The sequence below is a fragment of the Mustela putorius genome, unplaced genomic scaffold, assembly GCF_011764305.1.
Source record: "Mustela putorius furo isolate JIRA1106 unplaced genomic scaffold, ASM1176430v1.1 tig00000430_pilon_pilon_pilon, whole genome shotgun sequence".
Classification (NCBI taxonomy): domain Eukaryota; kingdom Metazoa; phylum Chordata; class Mammalia; order Carnivora; family Mustelidae; genus Mustela; species Mustela putorius.
Window position 1 is genome coordinate 4,964,571 of NW_025421377.1, and position 22,595 is coordinate 4,987,165.

A 22,595-nucleotide genomic window follows, 5' to 3' on the forward strand; every position below is an offset into this window, starting at 1 on the left:
TATTTGCTCTGAAAAATGGTTTATGAATATTCATCAATATTCATATCATTCTAATTAAAACATCTGTAGAAAGAGTCCTCAGTGTCAAGAGTTTGAGGTAAAAATTTCCATGTCTTGCATTCTGAAGACATTATTTTTAAAAGTAAAGCTCAGTAAAAGCTTAGTGCAAGTTAAGGATTTATGTTATTTATACCTCATGGAGAAACCTCAAATTCCTTTTTCTCTCATACAACTACATATGCCCATCTTGAATTACAAAGTTCTCTAATTGCAGAGACTGCTGGGAAAATACACATACCATGACTTACACATTCATTTTGTCTGGGTACCCTGTCCCTCAGTTAGGGTCAAATACCTGTGGTTTGTATTTGCCTGGGACAGGCGAATGGAAACAGATGGGAGATTTTGGTGGGAAATTCTTGATTAAACACAAAGGCTTGGATACCATCTGGGGTCTCCTGGACCCTTATGATCTAGATGAAAGTGGCCTAGACCCCCCCCCCCAAAAAAAGACCTCAAATAAACTTCAATATCCACCTAAGATTCTGTAATTCACTGTCATGTCTGGCTCTGATATCCTGAATCTTTGCCATCAGTCATCAGAATGGTACCTTTTTTAACAAGGATGAAACTATTTGGAAATACCACAATCACCTAAAGTCTGTAGTTTTCTTTAGTGTTCACTCTTCATGTTGTTCTGTAGATTTGTAGATTATAATCTACAATCGATTTGTAGATTATAAGATCATTCAGAGTATGTTCACTGTCCTAAAAAATCTTCCGTGCTCTTGTCTATTCATCTCCCTATCCCCCTATCCTTGGCAACTACTGGTCTTTTTTACTGTCTCCATAGTTTTGCCTTTTCCAGAATGTCAGATACTTGGAATCATATAGCTAGGATATCTTTTTCATATTAGCTTCTTTCACTTAGTAATATGCATTTAAGGTTCTTACGTGCCTTTTCATGTCTTGATAGCTCAATTCCTTTAATTTTTTTCCTTTTTTATTTTTTAGAGATTTTATTTATTTGAGAGAGAGAGAGAGTGCACGAGGAGGGGGCGGGGCAGAAGGAGAGGGAGAAGCAGACTCCCCGCTGAGCAGGGAGCCTGTCAAGCACCAGCTCTTTCCCTTTTAGCATGGAATAATATTCCATGCCTAGATTGCTTCAGTTTATCCACTCACTTTGAAGGACATCTCGGTTGCTCTCAAGTGTTGGTAGTTATGAAAGAAGCTGCTATGACTGTGTGCAGGTTTTTGTGTAGACATAAGTTTTCAGCTGGTTTGGGTAAATACCAACCAATTGTGGTTGGCTGTGATAGGCGGGTTTTATGGTAAGAGTTACACTAAACCTACTGCCCAAGTGTCTGTAGCATTTTGCATTCCCACTAGCAATGAATGACGATTCCTATAGTTCCACATCCTCACCAAGACTTGCTGTTGTCCGTGTTCTGGATTTGGCTGGTTTAAGGGTCTAGTGATAGCTCGTTGTTGTTTTAATTTGTATTTCCCTGATGACGTATGATGAGGAGCATCTTTTCATGGGCTTATTTGCCACCTGTATATTTTCTCTGGGAAGGTTTCTGTTAAGATCTTTGCTCCATTTTTGAAATCAGGTTGTTTGTTTTCTTGTTATTGAGTGTTAAGTGTTTATTGGGTATTTTGGATAGTAGTCCTTTAGCAGGTATGTCTTTTGCAAATGTTTTCTCTCAGTTTGTGGCTTGTATTCTCATTCTCTCTCTCTCTTTTTAAAGATTTTATTATTTATTTGAAAGAGAGAAGGAACACAAGCAGGGGAAGTGGGAGAGAAAGAAGCAAGTTTCCAGCTGAGCAGGGAGCCCAATGTGGGGCTTGATCCCAGGACCCTGGGATCATGACCTGAGCCGAAGGCAGCCGCTTAATGACTGAGCCATCCAGGTGCCCCTCATTCTCTTGATATTGTCTTTTGCAGAGCAGAAGTGTTTAATGAAGTCCAGTCTATCAAACATTCAGTTTAAAATTCTTCATACTTGATCGACATCTGTGCTTCCCATATATTTAGCAGTCTTGAGGCAGCAAGATATCTAACTTACCATTTTAATCCAAGACCTAAGACCTTTCAAGACTTCCATCCAAGGTCAATAGCATCTCTGGGGGAGAAAACAGTGAAAAGTTAAAAACTACTAGAGATGGAGAGATTGTGTAAATAAGTGAAAAGAACTAGATCCAATACAATAGGGAGAAGTGAAGATTCTAGAGAAGTATAAACTCATGCCCTAATGAGGCAGTTTCAGCCAGTTATTGCTGCTGTGGACTGAATGTGTGTGCCCTGCCCCCCTCATTCATATGCTGAAGCTCTAACCTCCAATGTGATAATATTTGGATTTGGGGTCATTGGGAGATGATGAGGCTTAGAGGAGGTCAAGAGAGTAAAGTCCCCATGGTGTGCTCAGTGGTGTCAGAAGTGGGAAAGACACCAGGACTCCGTCTCTCTCCCATGTGAGGACACTGGGAGAAGGTGGCTGGCCATCTGCAAGCCAGGAAGAGAGTTCTCACTAAGAACGGAGTCTGCTGGCACCTGATTGTGGACTTGCAGGCGCCAGAATTGGAGAAATAACAGTCTCATTTAAACCATCCAGTTGATGGTATTTTGTTAGAGCAGCTCAGAATGACTGAGACAACTGACTGTGTGAGAAACCAGGCTCACAGTTGCTACACCCTACAATTTTTAAAAGAAAAGCTAAAATTTTCTGGTATTTAAAACAGTAGGTGAGCCAAAAGAGACAAAGCTGTATGCTGACTGTGACCTTTGAGGCAAACTTGACCACTTTTCCTGCTGTAGTGAAGCATTCTGGCTCGACAGTAAGGAAGTCCTGCATTTCTCAAACTTTAGCACTCATTTGCTGTGTGTCCATGGGCCAGCTAATTTAGCATCTATGAGTTCAGTTCTTTCAGCTGTAAACGGAGCGAGAAATAGCACCCTGCAGTGTTAAGTGAGTTAATTTAGGAAAAACAGCACGAGGAGAGACATAGAAAATGTTAAGATAAGCTGATCAGAAAAGGATATATGTATTTCATGATTCCAACTACATGACATTCTGGAAAAGACAAAACTATGGAGATGGTAACCCCAGCTGTTTCCAGGGGTTCAGGGTGGTGGGGGGGAAGGAGGGATGAATAGGTAGAGCATAGGGGATTTTTAGGGCAATGCAACTATTCTGTACGTTACTGTAATGGGTGATACATGTCATCACACATTTGTCAAACAGGTCGTGTGTGCAACACAGTGAACTCTAATTTAACAATGGAGTTTAGCTAATAATAATGTATTGATATTAGCTCATTGATTGTAACAAGGTACCACACTAATGCAGAATGTTAATAATAGCAGAAACTGGGGGTAGGGTGAAAGACTCCATGGAAAAACATGTTAAAATGAATGATGATTACTGATGATGGAGAGATCATGGGGATTATGTTTGTATCAGTTAGTCACTTCTGCATACCAAGCCCTCAAAGTGGTTTAAGTCACTTTAGTGGTTTGAGTCATTAACTTAGTGGTTAAGTTAGAGTTAAGTCATTTACTATATACTGTTGCTCACAAGTTGATGGGGGTCGCTGGGAGGTTCTGACGACTTCGGCCAGGGCTGGCTGATCTCAGCTGGGCTCATTCATGCATCTGTAGTCAGCTGCAGCTCAACAAGCTCATCTGGGCTAGACTTTGTCATGTGAGGATCTAGAACCAGGTATTGCAGATGCCATACGACGGTTTGATGTAGCTGGTACACTGGGCTGACCGACCACAGGTCATGTGTTCTCTCATTGTCCATCAGGCTAACTCAGGCTTGTTCACATGGTGAAGTCAGGGAAGTATGCAATGACTCATACCCTTGCATACTCTTGCATGCATAGAAGAAGACACTTCTTCCACATTCTGTTGGCCAACGCCGGTTATGAGGCCAGCCCAGATCCAAGGACTGGGAAGACAGGCTGCATCCTTTGATGGTAGGAGCTGAAATGTTATATTGCCATCACATTGCAAAAGGCATGGATACACAGAGAGGAATGATTGGAACCATTTCCCCTCTGGACAATCTACCAGACTGATGATAATAGAAATTCGCTTCTTACCTACCCCTAGGAGGTCACTCCTCATCCATGCCCCTTTGGCCATTTTCCCAGGTTTAGCTGACTGTATCACTGGCACATTTTCTCTTTGATTTAGTTGGAAGTTTGGATTGGAAAGCTGAACTTGACCAGAGCCCATGATTTTAATCCAGAGAGACTAAAAGAATACAGGAATCACTCAAGCTGACGTCCAAGTCAGCACTAGAAAAACATGGGCCTTAAAATATGGAAGATCTTGTGAAAGGGACCTATAAACCTGTCACATGTCCTGTGAGCATGTTGACAAACTAACTTTTTGTTATCAAAAGAAATGATTTTTGTTGCTCAATTCTATCAGAAAAAGAAAACATGACTCAATTTACCACCACTTACAAAGCCCCAGGACACCCAAACATGACTCATACATTTTGCAGGCAGGACTAAAGGTAGCAGCTACCCTGGGAATAAATAGGGCACAGATGCTGTTCTGTATTTGGCTCCAGACTTTAGGGATGTTTGAGGAGAAATGTTCTCATGACACATGCACTGAGGGCCTTGGACTGCTGTTTACTTCTGTGGACAAGCAGCGCGCAATTTACTAGAACAGTATTCTTAAAAATCCCAAACACCCACGTTACGGAGAAATAGGTTTGAAAATTTTCCAGTTTTGTAGCTGAGTGTAGAGCCCTAAGAAACTATTTAGAATTATTTCATTGACTCAATACTTCAAGTATTCCAAGGGAAGAAGCCCAAACACCATCAGCTACTGAAGGCAAGTATTGTGTAGCTGACATCCCTGTGTCTGTCTTCTCTTGACCCCAGGTGTGGGAGACTCCTCTGAGTAGGGCGAAGCTCTTTTTTTTTTTTTTTTTTTTTTTTAATCTCCAGAGGGGCTCTGGTTGTGCTGCATAATCCAGCATTTCTCTCCTTATTCTACTTCTTCAGTTCTGCCAGGGAGGTATGAACTCTCAATGAAGTTCCATTTCTCCAATACTGCTTCAGGATGTTTCCAGAATAACATTGTCCAAAGTGTATTCCATGTAACACAGGTCCCATGAAATGATTCTCAAGAATGTGTTCAGATAATTAGTGAGAAGCAATGCAAACCATATTCCTCTCTTGGAAAGCTGCGATGTGATTAGTGAGTAAAAGCTCTGAGAAGTTTCCCAGTAAAGAAATATATTCAATTTTTTACTAATCCAGTGTTTCCCACTTGTTTACCCAAGGAATCATTTTAAGAATGGTTATAATGATTTAATAGTTACTATTGCTTTGTGTAATACTTCGAACAGTTTTGTAAAAGCTATTGTACATCAAAGTGGAGCTAGTGGGGGGAGTTAGGGCCACAGTCTTAGTCCATTTGGGCAACTATAACAGGACTATCATAGACTTGATCACTTGAACAACAAACATTTATTTCTCACAGAAGTCCAAGATCAAGATGCCAGAAGATTCCATGTTTGGTGGGGGCCTTTGTCCTGGTTCATAGATGGCTATCTTCATGTTATAACCTCACATGGAAGTGGGTTGAGGGAGCTCCCTGGGATCTTTTTTATAAGGGCACTAATTCCATTCAGGTGACCTGTTCATCTCCTAGAGACCCACCTCCTAATATCAACACATTCAGGGTTATATACGATTTTGTTATATGAATTTTGGGGGCCACAGGCATTCAATCCGTAACAACCACTTACATTCCTCATTCATGGCAGCTTGGGCATTCTCTTTCTTCCCCAAAGTGCTTTCAGAGCATGCGACCCTTCTCATTTCAGACAGGAGTCTCCAATGCCAGTGTCTCTTTGCTGTGAACAATCGTAACATTTTGGGTCAAAAACAAACAAATGAAAAACCCCGAAGCAACACAACCACAACACTGAAATTGATTCTCTTAAAGGCACATGCTTTCATTAGGCAATAAAAGGGGGACAAAGAAACTCTTTTAGGCAGCTGGGACCCTAGTACCATTTGTATTACCTAATCAGAAAAAAAACACTTGCTATGGCCTCTCACTAGGTTTAGTATGTCTAACACCTGGTACACTGCCTGTCGGAGAACAGGGATTCAGTGACTGCCGACTGACTGAATTCGATCTGTGTTTTCTAAAACATGTTCCATGAGATAGATTTGGCCCAGGAAATTGGTAGAGTTTTTTTTTTTTTTTAATTTTCATGATTCTGTATTTATTTTCAAGTGTATTAGTAAGAAGAAACATTTTCCCCCATGATTTAATGGATATTATTGCTTAGGGCATGGCTAACATTTAAGATGGGCACTGATTTAAAGAAAATGTTAAATAAATGAAAGAGCAATGGACATGTAGCTATAGCGAAAAGCATAAAAATGGTATACATTTGACTGGAGTTTAGGGAAACAATCCGTTTGTCACATCCTGTTTGAGTCTAGGCTCTGCAATGGGAGAGAACAGAAGGGTGATGGCTGCTCCCTAAAGGAAAGAAGGGCCACACCTACCTTTTCTTAATGATGGAAAATCATACACTAACTGAAAAACATGAACAGGAAGCAATGCTTTCTTAAATTCACTCCGTTTGCTAACTGACCATAATGCTTTGTCAAAGAATCCTGGCGATGGCAACATAAGTGAACCTGAAGATTCTTGCCTAGTCCTAAAATAAGACGCTTACTGGCTTCAGGTTGGGACGGACAAGACTGAGCATAATGTGAGTTGGGCATAATGTGACTTTAGTGCTATTAAAAAATAAAAAAAATTAGGATCAGATTGGTACTTTCAACTCTTTTTTTTTTTTTTTTTTTTAAATCTTAGAGGCCCTCCTTTCAATCAAATCTTACTTGGAAATTGTAGACAAATAAAAATCAGATCCAAATGGAGCCTCTCGATGTGATTGATGAGGGCAATGGCAGAGAGGTTGAGTCAGGGGAGGGTGAGCTGTTCCCTCATGGCCTCACCTTGTCCTCTGTTGTGGCCCCTAAGTGCAGTTGGAAGAACCCATAGATGAATGAGTTCCTAAGGTTTCCTGTAGATTGAAAATTCTAGTGTTTAACTTCCTTGGTGTTGTGAGACTCAAGAACACCCGCAATGCGTGAGGATAACCCAGATCTGTGTTTTCCCTCACAATTTTGTGGAACATCTAATAACATAAGAAAGAATTAACATGCAATCCTGTCATATCATGCCTGCCTGGTCTGAAAAGGTAGCCAAAAGCATCTTTTATAAGTGTGAAACTTTGAGAGCTCCAACTTTATCTTCAGAGCCCCTAACAATTCCTAATTGCCCTGCTGGTCAGGGGATGAGATGTAGTAAGTCTATAAATTTGGGGAGCCAGACTGAATGAAAGAGACCCAACCCTGCTCATTTGGTGGTTTCTCTACTCTATCAATGTCAGATTTTGGTAATTTAGATTCCTATGTTTAAGAATATAAAAATGCCAAATATATGTTTCCTTTCTAGGTCTTTGAGTGAATTGATACTTCAGGGAGATGGCTTCCTGAGGCTTCATGTGTTCATGGCACACCTTAGATTCCTTGGAAATCTAAGTCTACCTGGTAGACTTAGATTTATAGTTGCTAAGGGGCAGTGTGTATATATGGGGGGATGTTTCCCGACATTGACCGGAAGTGATGCATGATTTCACAATGCAGTTTTGTCCTCAGCTTAGACTCTCCATGGAAAATGGCCCTTGTCAACAAAGGCATTACCTACCCCTTCCCATTTCTGCAGGTGGCTGGAAGGGCTCCCAGCACAGTGAACCCAGACACAATAATGCTCAGGTTAGAGGCACAACAAATTCCAGCATCATAAAGCCACAGTAAATACCTTACAGGACATACTGGCGAGAAACCAAGACTCCCTTCCTGAGAAGTGCCTAAGTGAAAAGTGAGCGCTATCTGTCATTGAGAGTAAGGTCTCAGAATCCAGAATGGACATCCCAGGGCTGATCCCTCTGTGGTAGACCCAGGATTTAAGACAGGTCTTCAGGCTACAGAGTTTGTAGCCACCAGACTAAATTCTTTGCAGTCTTTCCCCGGTATATGTTGACAATCCTTTCTATCTTCTTCAGTCATGTTCCTTCCAATGAGGTACTGATGTTACACTTTTTAAAAATTTGTTTAAAAATACTTCAAAATAAATCACTTATTGCATCGATGTTTTGGCTGCGAGTTATGGCCATGTCTCACAAAATGGGAATTCCTTTCTGCTTTCTTTATTTTTATTCATAGATGTTAACAGCCAGATTTTATGACTTTCCCTGCCTGAAAAATATTAGTGTCCAGAAGCTGGTTTCCGCATTGCTGACAGAAGGCAAACTAATTAGAAGCCTGTTGGAGCAAGTTTTATGGGGCAAAATGGATTTTTAGTTCAGCCAAGGAACCGAGCCCATCTTAAGTAAAAAAAAGTGTGAGTATCTCCTGGGTTAACAAATACACGAGTAAGGAAAACAACCTCAAACCCCCCAGTTGCTTTGAAGGTAACATGCATTCTCCCAGAAGAATTAAAATGTGATTCTTTTGTGCATGGTGTACTACAGATGGGATACTTCTTGGATCAAAGAAATTGGGACATCCTATAAATTCTGCTAAATAAAACATCCACAGTATACTGGTTCCCCAGATAAAGTCTGAAACTGGTGGGGGAGCAGGAGAAATAGAAGCACAAAATGAGACTGGCTTTACAAGTTTCTGGGGTAGGGGCTGTGTTATGGAAGCCAGGTGATTCTGAAGTTTTCTTTAACTGCTCTCACTACTTTTAATATAGCAGACTCCGGAGTCAGGCTGTCTGGGATCTAATTCTGGTCCCTCCATTAACTGAGTGAGTGATTAATTTCATTAACCTCTGTGTTTCAATTTCCCCATCTGCAAAATGAGGCAAATGATAACATTTACCTTGCTGTGGTTTTCTCAAGGCTCAAATGAGTTCATACCCATAAAGTTCTTAGAACAGCACATAATCCTCAACAAATATTCTCCATTATTATTATCATATGCCATACGACCCATGATACTCTTCCACTTGAATTTTAATGATTACTTGAACTGAGCAGGACCTGCTACATAATTTGGGACCCTTGTACGAAGTGAAAACATGGGTTCTCTTGTTCAATAATTATTAAAAATTTCAAGATGGTGACAATAGAGTATTAAGCCAAGCATTGGATTCTTCCGATTTGGGGGCAGGGCTCTGCCATGGCCCCAATTACACTCCCATGAAGGCAACTCTGGAACCAAATTATAAAAACAAAAAGGTTTTTGGAAGAATACATGCACAAAGCAAATTGATAGTTACTTACATTCTGGAAAAGCCAAAGAAATTTGTTTTCTTAAAACAAAAAAAGGGGCTATTTATGAAGAAGACATTCATTTAAGAAACTCAGAATTGTCCCTTTATAAAGTTGTGTATGGGCCATCTCTGCTGAAAAGTCACCACCTCCACCAGATTCACAGAGAAAAAAAAGGTAAGGGTCACTGGAGATGATCTTCCAGTCTCCATTTTTAAATTTTCCACAAATGAAAAAAGGCAAAGACATACTCTTTTCTTCCAGTGCTCTTTAAGCATCAAAACCCTAACTAACTAGTGTTAACTTTTGGTTGCTGATTGCCAGAAGATAATCCTAGCTTAAATTTCTCTACATCATGCATGTCTTTCTAATAAAACAGATTTGAACTAGAGGAATAAAGAAACGAACAAATAGCAAATAATAACCTTGATGAGTGGATGAAGAGAAAATCAAAATTCTATTTATTTCTTGCCAAATTCATTCAGCTTTGGGATATGGTGAAGATCATAATTACTTGAAACTTATTAGACAGATCAAGGCAATCAAGAGGAAATTGGATCTCAGATCAAGAATGGATTTTTGCTACTGGACCATTGGGTAACAACATATAACTATAAATATAAAGACTTATATGTAAACATATTTTATGTATCTCTATATATTTTATATATAGATATAAAAATTATACTTAGAAAGCTCTTCATGCATTGTTGTCTAAAATTCTTTGAAGGCAGCATCTGTTCACAATGAGGCAGCCGTCTGTGGGCAAATACTTTGCAGCTGGATTGTGAAGATTTCATTGTATTGCAAATGAGATTTAATAATTCCTTTATTTTTGTGTGTCTAATGCTTTCAATAGCCCTTCTTTTTTCACTTAATAAGATCAAACACAGTTAACCACTTATCTTCACGTGGATTCAAGCACTAAAAAATTGTTCTTTTTCAAAGAACAATTATTTAGTTTCCTTGTTTATCTACCAGTGATTTTCGACATTGATTATTTAATATTTGACCTAAAAGAAAAGAGGGTGGGGCTGTGAAGGAGGAAAGCAGAGCAAAAGAAGAGCTGAGTATCTTGGAAATGTCTTGAGTAGTTGATTATAATCTGTTAAAAACACACTGACAAAACATTTTTAATATACACTATGAAATTAACAGTTTTAATCAATATTATGAAGGTATTATAAGACTAAATATATAGCAAGATATATCAGAAAACTGGAACTGAAATAACCTTTGCGAAATCAGCAAGAGGTCTAACAAACTAAGGGAAAAAGTCTTAAAAGGGAATCTGTTATCTTTAAAGTTGAGTTATTTCATCTACTTTCTTGTTCTTGGCTGAAGAAGACGGGAAGTCTTATGGATTCCTGAATAAATAAGCTTTCTCAGAGTCATCAGCAGAAATTCCCCTTTCCTTCAACCCCTAAACAGATTTTTTAGTGAAAAAATTTTATTAAAGATTTTGATACATACAGACATTCAATTTAATTTGAAAAATTTCCCTGCTGTTCCCTTGCTGGTCCCTTGTTCCCTCTGCCCATTTTCTTTAACCGTTTTCCATTTTTTGTATCCTCCTAGAATGTCTTTATGCATATATGAGGACGTATGAATACAGATTCTTATCTTCACCAGTTATATACACATGTGCAAAAATAAAATTCTAATTTAAATTGCAGGGTAAAAAGCTGGGATCCAAAAACAAGTGACATTTTTAAAAAAAATTTATTTGTTTATTTGACAGAGATCACAAGTAAGCAGAGAGGCAGGCAGAGAGAGAGGGGAAGCAGGCCCCCTTACAAGCAGAAAGCCCGATGCAGGGCTCGATCCCAGGACCCCGGGATCATGACCCGAGCTGAAAGCAGAGGCTTTAACCCACTGAGCCATCCAGGAGCCCCAATCAAGTGACATTTCTAAATAAACACTTGGAGATAGTTTCCCAGTATTCTAGAACCTCCAGACTTCCCCACTGGGCATTCACAGAAGGGAATGAGAATGTCTACTCAAGATGAGGGCTCTAGGAGAGTATTCTGCACCAAGTTTTGTTTTTCCTTATCAGAGCCCCTTGGAACTCTTTCCATATCAGCACATATTCTTCATTCTTTTTTTTTTTTTTTTTTTTTTACAACTGCATATATTCTATTATGTGAATACATGATGGCATATTTATCCAGATCTTCATTAATGGTATGGTTTGTTTCAATTTTCTGATATTAAAAATAATGCTACACCAACAGTATAAGAGGGTTCCTTTTTCTCCACATCCTCTCCAACACTTGTTGTTTCTTGGCCTATTGATTTTGGCCATTTTAACTGGTGTAAGGTGGTATCTCAACATTGTTTTGATTTGAATCTCCCTGATGGCTAATGATGATTAACTTTTTTTTAATGTGTCTGTTAGCCATTTGTATGTCTTTTTTCAAGAAGTGTCTATTCATGTCTTCTGCCCATTTTTTTGATGTAATTATCTGTTTTTTGAGTGTTGAGTTTGAGGAGTTCTTTATAGATCTTGGATATCAACCCTTTGTCTGTAGTATCATTTGCAAATATCTTCTCCCATTCTGTGGGTTGTCTCTTTGTTTTGTTGACTGTTTCCTTTGGCAGCCACTTTGGAAAACATTGTGGAGATTCCTTAAGAAATTAAAAATAGATCTATCCTATGACCCTGTAATTCCACTACTGGGTATTTACCCCAAAGATACAGATGTAGTGAAAAGAAGGGCCATCTATACCCCAATGTTCATAGCAGCAATGGCCATAATTGCCAAACTGTGGGAATAGCCAAGAAGCCCTTCAACAGATGAATGGATAAAGATGTGGTCCATATATACAATGGAATACTACACCTCTATCAGAAAGGATGAACACCCAACTTTGGTATCAACATGGACAGGACTGGAGGAGAGTATGCTGAGTGAAATAAGTCAAGCAGAGAGATTTAATTATCATATGGTTTCACTTACTTGTGGAGCATAAAGAATAACATGGAGGACATCAGGAGAAGGAAAGGAAAAGGGAATTGGGGGAAATCAGAGGGGGAGACAAAGCACGAGAGACTGTGGAGTCTGAGAAACAAACTGAGGGTTTTGGAAGGGAGAAGGGGTGAGGGGTTGGGTGAGACTGGTGGTGGGTATTAAAGAGGGCACGAATTGCATGGAACACTGGGTGTGGTGCATAAACAATGGATTTTGGAACACTAAAATAAAATAAAATAAAATAAAAGTTACAAAAAAATTAAAAACAAATAAAATAATGTTACAGTGAATAAGTTGTATAGGCATTATTTCCCACACAAACTTTTTTTAAGATTAGACTTGAGATTTTCTTTTCTTTCTTTCTTTTTTTTTTTTTAAGATATTTATCTATTTATTTGTCGGAGAGAGAGAGAGAGTATACAAGCAGGGAGAGCAGCAGGCAGAGAGAGAAGCAGGCTCCCAGCTGAGCAAAGAGCCTGATGCAGAACTGGACCCCAGGACCCTGGGATCATGACCTGAGAAAAGGCAGATGCTTAACTGACTGAGCCACCTGGATGTCCTTAGACTTGAGTTTTTTTTTTTTTTAATATAATTTTTTATTTTTTATAAACATATATTTTTATCCCCAGGGGTACAGGTCTGTGAATCACCAGGTTTACACACTTCACAGCACTCACCAAAGCACATACCCTCCCCAATGTCCATAATACCACCCCCTTCTCCCAAACCCCCTCCCCTCAGCAGCCCTCAGTTTGTTTTGTGAGATTAAGAGTCACTTATGGTTTGTCTCCCTCCCAATCCCATCTTCTTTCATTTATTCTTCTCCTACCCACTTAAGCCCCCATGAGTTTTTAAGACTGTCTCTACTGAGATCTTGCCGTTTGCAACAACGCAGGTGAACCTAGAGGGTATTATGCTAAGTGAAATGAGTCATATAAAGACAAATACCATATGATTTCACTCATATGTTGAAGTTAAAAAACAAAACAAACAAAGAAGAGACATACTGTAAAAAACCCAGGCTCTTCAATACAGAAAACAAACTGCTGGTTGCCACAGGTGAGGTGGGTGGGGGGGATGGATGAAAGAGATAAAGGGGATTAAGAGGTCCAAACTTCCAGTTATAAAATAAGTCACGGAGATGAAAAGGACAGCATGGGGACTACATTCAATAATACTGTAACAACATTGGTGACTACATTTGATGAGCATTGAATAATGTATAGAATTGTTGAATTGTTACATTGTACACCTGAAACTAATGTAACACTGTGTATTAATTAGGTTTCAGTTAACAAAAGGACATCTTTATTGAGCTATAATTAACGATAAAATAGTTATTTACAGTGTATAATTTGATGAGTTTTTGACTCAGTTTTGACACTCCCACGAGATTATCAGCACAATCAAAATAATGAACATATCCATTAACCCCCAAGGTTTCCTTGTGCCCCTTATGAGCCTTCTGTCACACTTCTCCCCACACATCCAGAAAACAGTTACCTACTTTCTGTCATAAATTTATTTGCATTCTTAGAACTTTATATAAATGGAATCATGCGGTATATACATTTTTTGGGTCATTTTTCTTTCACCCAGTAGAATTATTTTGAGATTCATCCATTGTGTGTATCAAGAATCCATTCCTTTTTATTGCTGACCAGCATTTCATTGTATGCATAATAGCACAATTTGTTTATCTACTTGCTTATTGATGAACACTTTGATTGTTTTTGGTTTGGGATTATTACAAATAAATCTGCTATGAACATTTGTGTACAAGTCTTTGTATGAACATATGATTCCACTTCTCTTGGGTATGTACTTAGGATTGGAATGTCTGGGTCATCTTGGTAGCTGAATAGTAAAAATTTTAGGAAACTAGCAAACTCTTTTCCAAAGTGAATGCCATCTGACATTCTCTTGAGCAATGGAGAATTCCAGATGCAGTATGTTCTTGCCAATATGTGGTATAGTCAGTCTCTTTTGTTCTAGTCATTCTAGTAGGTGCATAGTTGTGGTATCTCATTGTGATTTTAATTTGCATTTCACTAATGACAAATGAAGCTGAGAATATATTTTTCTTTCTTTTTTATTTTTCTCAGATATATATATATATATATTTTGATGGTGTCTGTTCAAGTTTTTTGCTCAGTTTTTATTTATTTGTATTTTTATTGTGTAATTTCCAGGATTCTTCATTAATTATGGATGCAAGTTCTTTATCAGTATATAATTGAAAACATTTCTTCTCAATCTGTGAATTTTCTTTTCATTCTTTTTTTAAATTGTTTAATATTTTAAAAATTTAATTTAATTTAATTTAATTTTTGTGTTCCAAAATTCATTGTTTATGCATTTCACCCAGTGCTCCATGCAATATGTGCCCCTCCTTAATACCTGTCACCAGGCTCACCCAACCCTCCCCCTCCCCAATTCTCAGTTTGTTTCTCTTTTCATTCTTTTGAGAATATCTTTCAAAGGACAGACATTCCCAACTTAGACACAGATCAGATTATAGACTTTTGTTCTTTTAAGTTTCATGCTTTTGCTGTTATCTAAGAATTCTTAGTCTAACCCATGGTCACAAATATTTTCCTCTCTATATTCTTCTAGAAGTTTACAGTTTTAGGTTTTACATTTAGGGTCTTTAAGCATCAGAAGCCTCAGTTAGTATTCTCTTTTGGTTGTTCATTACCCGAAGATAAACCTGGCTTAAATTTCTCTACATCATATATGTCTTTCCTAGATTCTGGTCCACAGAAATCGTGTGAGATAAGAATATTCATTTTTGTTTTAAGTCACTAAGTTTTAGGGTAATTTTAAATGCAGCAATAAGAAACTGAAATGTTAACTAAGTTACCTGAAAGTGGCTGTACCATCTTGCATTCCCACCAACAGTGTGAGAGGGTTCCCCTTTCTCCACAGCCTCTCCAACATTTGTTGTTTCTCACTTTGTCAATTTTTCCCATTCTAACTGAAATAAAGTGGTATCTCAAAGTGGTTTTTATTTGGATTTCCCTGATGGCTAATGATGATGAACAATTTCTTCATGTGTCTGTTAGCCATTTGTATGTCTCCTTTGGAGAAATGTCTGTTCATATCTTCTCTCTGTTTGTTGACTTGATTATTTATTTTTTGGGTATTGAGTTTGAGAAGGTCTTTATAAATCTCGGATATCAGCTCTTTGTCTGTAGTGTCACTTGTGAATATCTTTCCAATTCTGTGGGTTGTCTCTTTGTTTTGTTGACTGTCTTCTTTGCTGTGCAGAAGCTTTTTATCTTGATGAAATCCCAGAAGTTCATTTTTGCTTTTGTTTCCTTTGCCTTTGGAGACGTGTCTTGAAAGAAATTGCTGTGTCCAATGTCAAAGAGGTTACTGTCTGTGCTCTCCTCTAGAATTTTGATGGATTCCTGTTTCACATTGAGGTCTTTCATCCATTTAGAGTTTATCTTTGTGTGCGGTATAAGAGAATGATCAAGTTTCATTCTTCTGTATATAGCTGTCCAATTTTCCCAGCACCATTTATTGAAGAGACTGTCTATTTTCCATTGGAAATTTTTTCCTGCTTTGTCAAAGAGTACTTGACCATAGAGTTGAGGGTCCATATCTGGGCTCTTTATTCTGTTCCATTGGTCTATGTGTCTGTTTTTGTGCCAGTACCATGTTGTCTTGGTGATCACAGGTTTGTAATATAGTTTGAAATCAGGAAAACAGTGTGGAGGTTCCTCAAAAAATTAAAAATGGAGCTCTTCTATGACCCATCAACTGCACTAGTGGGTATTCACCCCAGAGATACAGATGTGGTGAAAAGAAGGGCATATGCATCCCAGTGTTTATGGCAGCAATGTCTGCAATAGCCAAACTGTGGCAAGAGCTGAGATGCCCTTCAACGGACGAATGGATAAAGAAGATGTGGTCCATATATACAATGGAGTATTATGCCTCCATCAGAAAGGATGAATACCTAACTTATGCATCAACATAGGTGGGACTGAAGGAGACTATGCCGAGTGAAATAATTCAAGTAGAGAAAGTCAATTATCATATGGTTTTATTTATTTGTGGACCATAAGGAATAGTATGGAGGACATTAGGAGAAGGAAGGGAAAAATCAGAGGGAGGGTCAAAACATGAGAGATTATGGACTCAGATAATTAAACTGAGGGTTTTAGAGGGGAGGTGCTTGGGGGATGGGTTAGCCCAGTGATGGGTATTAAGGAGGGCATTAGTGCATGGAGCTCTGGGTGTTATAAGCAAACAATGAATCATGGAACTCTATATCAAAAACTAATGATGAGAGAGAGTCAATTATCATATGGTTTCACTTATTTGTGGAGCATAACAAATAGCATGGAGGACATGGGGAGATAGAGAGGAGAAGGGAGTTTGGGGAAATTGGAAGGGGAGGTGAGCCATGAGAGACTATGGACTCTGAAAAACAATCTGAGGGTTTTGAAGGGGTTGGGGGTGGAGGTTGGGGTGCCAGGTGGTGGGTATTATAGAGGGCACGGATTGCATGGAGCACTGGGGGCGTGGTGCAAAAATAATGAATACTGTTATGCTGAAAATAAATAAAAAATAAATTAAAAAAAACTAATGATGTACTGTATGGTGACTAACATAACATAATAAAAAATAATAAAAAATTTAAAAAATAAGTTACTTGATAAACAGTTTGATCTTTCTGGGGCTTGCTTTTAAGCTTTTCTAAGATATCAAAGCAGCATTTAGTGTAGGGCTAATTTTATCCTTTATAGAGACAAAGCCCTTCTGTGTACTCTCCCTAATGCCAAGAAATTATGAGGTTTTGCCCCTCTGGCTGGTAGGAACAAGAGCTATGCCTGGTCTGGTGTGATCTTTGGGGTGTGTTCACTTTAATCTTCCCAAGCGGTTCGCTTTCTGGTTTGGGCAGCTTCCTCACCTGGATGCACAGATTGGCCTTCACTGGAGACTCTGGCGGACCCTCTGCAGCCTCCAGACTTCTCAGTGCAGCTTTCCCCTTTGCCCTGAAACTTTAGACTCCTTGTCCTTGTCAGATTTTCGACTCTGTTTCCTTAGCACAGAGAGACTGCCAAGTTGTACCTGGGCTCCTGTCTGTGCTCTGTGGTCTGGAAACTCCTTCTAGCTACTAAGCTGGGGAAATTAAAAAACTCAGTTCATTTGTTTCTCATCTCTTGGGGATCATTGTCCTTCATTGCCTGATGTCCAATGTCTTGGAAAATTCTCTTCATAGACTTTGTCTGGTTTTCAAATTGTCCAGGAAGGATGGTAAATCTGATTCCATTACTCCATGTTGGCTGGAAGTATCCCCCAGATAGACTTTCTGTATTAGGAACTGTATTAGGAACCTGTTCCAGATATGGTGCTTGGTACTTTATAGGCCATATCTTAGTTAATCCCCCCAAACAAAACAGAACAAAACAAAAATGTAAAAGACACACAAAGAGAAAAGGAGCTGTGAAGTAGATACTTTTTTATAGATGAGAAAATCAGGACACAGAGACATTAAGTAGTTTCTTTAAGGCTAGGAGTGCCTGGGTGGCTCAGTGGGTTAAAGCTTCTGCCTTCAGCTCAGGTTATGATCCCAGAGTCCTGGGATCGAGCCCCACATCAGGCTCTCTGCTCAGCAGGGAGCCTGCTTCTCCCTCTCTCTCTGCCTGCCTCCCTGCCTACTTGTGATCTCTGTCTGTCAAATAAATAAATAAAATCTAAGAAAAAAAAGATTGTAAGGCTAGTGTATGTATATATGTATGTATATATATATGCATGTATATATACAGGATTTGCATTTGTGTATATAAATCTATCTATACAAATAAATCTATTTGTATATAAATCTATCTATCTATATGTATATATATATATGTATATACATATATATATCGGAATCAGGATTTGCATCCAGATCTGTTTGATTGCCCAAAGCAAGCTCTTAACCTGTCTCTTCGTGGACCACTTACAACTAACTCTTGCTTCTTAAGGGAAACTGAAAACTGACTTGGCTTGTCTTATGCCCACCCTCTGCAGATACTTATTCCTCTGGACTTTTCATTCTCCCTCTAACAAGTACCACATGGGAAACTCTCCAGACTCTACAATATTAGAGACTGACTTCAGATTTTCCTTTGTACAGAATAGATGTTTATTTGGGGACCTGACTTTTTCCCTGCATACAAAGAAGCAAATTTAGGTTGAGAACTTATAAAATAATACATTTTCATCATAAATGTATGTGCTTTGGCCAAATGATGGCAAATTCTTTGAACTAAGAAGAGGAAAAAGAAAAAAAAATAGCTCTCTTTGAGAACAATGTGAAGATGTCCCTGAAGTTTGAGTGGAAAGAGGAATGAGGTCCAAATTTCAAGTCCGCTTCCAGCCTTTATGGGAAAGCTGGCAAGAAGGTTTCTTTACCCGGAGAGCTACTGATGCATGTTTATAGTGGTTCCAGGAATGCTCAACAAAACACCACAGAATGGAAAGACACTCAAGCCAACCCAATGGACACAAAAATAGAAACAAACTTATTAACTACCTGTTTAAGGGCAGTGTTAACACATAATGAAGGGGGTGATTCCAGGAAAAAGTTGAGTCTGTTATAATTCTGATGTTCTCATCAAAGGAAACTCATAGGATTTTGACTGAGTTTTCTCAGCAGTGGAGACTCGTGAGCCTTAATCTAGTACTTATGTATGAAACTGAAGCTCAGTTTTAGAATTTGAACATTTTCCTTGCAGTTTCTTTTTCATGCTTGTTGGGTTTTAATTACACAAATGAAATCTCTTTATTGTTGAAAAAGTAGGAAGCATAAGTAACCTATAATCTTACCCCTAATCAATAATCACAATAAAAAATATAACCACAGTGAACATGTGGATGGCTATCCTGATGACCTTTGCCTTCTCTCTATATAAATAAAGAGGTATGTACATTGGTGTGGGCATGCTGTGATTTGTGTTTGTGTGTGGATGATGTGGGGTGTGTGTGATATGTATAATTCTAGAATAGTTTATAATGCCCTAAGAAGGGATTCCTGCCACATCTGCAATCATAGAGCAGGTTGAGAAAATCCTAATAATTTTGTTGAGTTTGGGTTGGAGGAGCCCCTGCTAAGACGTGGTATGCTCTTATAAATTATTTTTTTCTTCTGGAGCTAAGTTTCTCCAACTTTTCACCTTTGCTTATCCATAGAGACCAGACGCCTGGACCTGTGGTTGGAGAGTGATCCTTTGCATAATAGTCCCAAAGGTGATTTAGGCTTAAGGCCTGGCTTGGAAACAGTCTGAACAACATTTCCCAGACCCACAGCTGTGTGGGTTACAATCCCCAGAGGCCCTCTAACTGTGACTGTAATTTTTTAAAACGGTTCAATCTCCCTGGAGCATATGAGTGCTAGAGAGGCCAGATTTTTCATAGATTGAGAGTAAGTGTCCTAGGGAGAGGCAGCTAGCAGAAGAGGAGGGTCTACTTTTTTTTTTTTTTAACTGCAGTCCAGTTAACATACAAGGTTATATTAATTTCAGGTGTGCAACATAGTGATCTGACATTCTACACATTATGCTATCCTCTTTGCACTGAGTATAGTCGCCATACAGGGTTACTACAATATTGTTGACTGTCTTCCCTATGCAGTACTTTTCATCTCCATCATTTATTTATTTTAAAAACTAGAATTCTTTTTTTTTTTAAAGATTTTATTTATTTATTTGACAGAGAGAGATCACAAGTAGGCAGAGAGGCAGGCAGAGAGAGAGAGAGAGGAGGAAGCAGGCTCCTCACTGAGCAGAGAGCCCGATGCGGGACTCGATCCCAGGACCCTGAGATCATGACCTGAGCCGAAGGTAGCAGCTTAACCCACTGAGCCACCCAGGCGCCCTAAAAACTAGAATTCTGTACTGTGTAATTCCCCTCACCTATTTCGCCTGTTCCTATGACCCCATCCCTATGGCAACAACCAGTTTGTTCTCTGTATTTATGATGATGTTTTTTCATCTGCTTTGTTTTTTTATATTCCACATATAAGTGAAATCTTATGGCATTGTCTTTCTCTGACTTCTTTTACTTGGCGTGACACCAACTAGCTCCATCCGTGTTGTCAAAAATGCAAGATCTATTTCTTTTTTGCGGTTGAGTAATATTCATATATATATATATATGCATGCCACAACTTCTTTATCCATTCATCTATGAATAGACACTTAGGTTTCCTCCATTACTTGGCTATTATAAATAATGCTGCAATAAACATAGGGGTGCATATACCTTTTCAAATTAGTGTTTTCATTTCCTTTGGATTGATTGTATGGCATTTCTATTTTTAATTTTTTTGAGAAAACTCCATACTGGTTTTCATAGTGGCTGCACCAGTTTACATTCCCACCAGCAGTGCATGAAGGTTCCCTTTTCTCCCCTTCTTTGCCAACACCTAGTATTTCTTATCTTGTTTTGTCCTAACCATTCTGACAGGTGTGAGGTGATACCTCATTGTGGTTTTGGTCTGCATTTCCCTTTTGATGAGTGATGACACATCTTCTCATGTGTCTGTTGGTCATCTGTATGTCCCTTTTGGAAAAATGACTATTTGGGTCCTCTGCTCATTTTAAAATTGGGTTATTTTTAGTAGGATCTACTTTAGATGGTTCCATACCATTCAACTAATCTGCAGGCCATTGAAATTTTTTTCTTTATTTGGTGTACTTAGTTGTGTTCATCAGAAATTGACAGATTGGGGGCACCTGGGTGCCTCAGTTGGTTAAGCCTTTGGCTCAGGTCATGTTCTCAGGGTCCTAGGATCGAGCCCTGTGTCCTTGCTCTTCCTCTCCCTCTCCTCCCCCTCCACTACCCAGCTTGTGCCCCCCTCAAATAAATAAGTAAAATCTTATACAAAAAAAAAAGAAATTGACTGATTTAAGCAACCCCCCCCCCATTACACACAAGAAAGAACATTACTGAAAGATAATTGCTGGGAAGATGAGAGAATGAGAATTAGAAGATAGGCAGCAAAGGAAGGTTGGTAGAGAATGTTAGTAAAACCATGCCCTAGGAACAATCCGGCTCATCTGACTTGCCAGCTGCCCTACCTCTGTTGACAAAGGCCAAGCCTTTTCTTAACAACTGCAGGACTTGTAGCAAGAGTATAGAGATGGAAGCCCAGTACCATATGTGTAAATATTTAAAAATTAAAAATAAGTTATAAAGCAAGTAAAAAACATATTAAAATATGCTAAATCCTCCTTCCTTGACAAATACATTCATAGTCAGCTGAAGGGTCAATCTCAAACTCAGAATTATTTTTTATGAATTTTTATTAACATTTAAGGTACTATTTGTTTCAGGGGCACAAATGATTCACAGGTCTGTGAATCATCAGTCTTACACGATTCACAGCACTCACCATAGCACATTCCCTCCCCAATGTCCATAACCCAGGCACCCCAACACTCCCCATCTCACCCGCAGCAACCCTCAGCTTGTTTCCTGAGATTAAGAGTCTCTTATGGTTTGTCTCCTTCCTCAATCCCATCTTGTTTCATTTTTCTCTCCTTTCCTCCCATGAACCCCAATCCTGCCTCTAAAATTCCTCATATCAGAGAGATCATATGATAATTGTCTTTCTTTGATTGTCTTATTTTGCTTAGCATAATACCCTCTAGTTTCATCCACGTTATTGCAAATGTCAAGATTTCAGTTTTTTTGATGGCTGCATAGTATTCTATTGTATATCTATATCACATCTCCTTTATTCATTCATCAGTTGATGGACACCTAGGTTCTTTCCATAGTTTGGCTATTGTGGACATAGCTTCTAAAAACATTTGGGTGCATGTGCCCCTTTGGATCACTATATGTGTATCTTTAGGGTAAATACCCAGTCAAACTTAGAATTCTTGACTCCTTAGAACTCCTTAGAACTCCATGGGTTGAAATCTAGCCCTTGGCTCCTGTGTCCCACACCCTAGCCTATCCTTCCTTTTTTCCCTACTTCAGTCTGAATATAAAAGCACCATGCGTATTTTAAACAAAAGTCCTCTCTTGGCCACCCTTGGGGTATAGAAGTGTGAGTGGTATCCTTTCAGGGGATGAGTACAGGGAAGCCGACCATAAATAGCCTTGGAGTCATTTAAGCAGAGAATTCTGGGGACCTATGTATTTGGAGCACAGTCTAGAATCAGGGATGGATTTTAGCTTCTGAGTAGGTGTGTCCTATGGACTGGTAGATTCCTTGTGAGGTATAGCAGGAAGAGGGCCAACATCGGGTCCCCTAAACTGAGGCCTAGGAGGGGGTTTC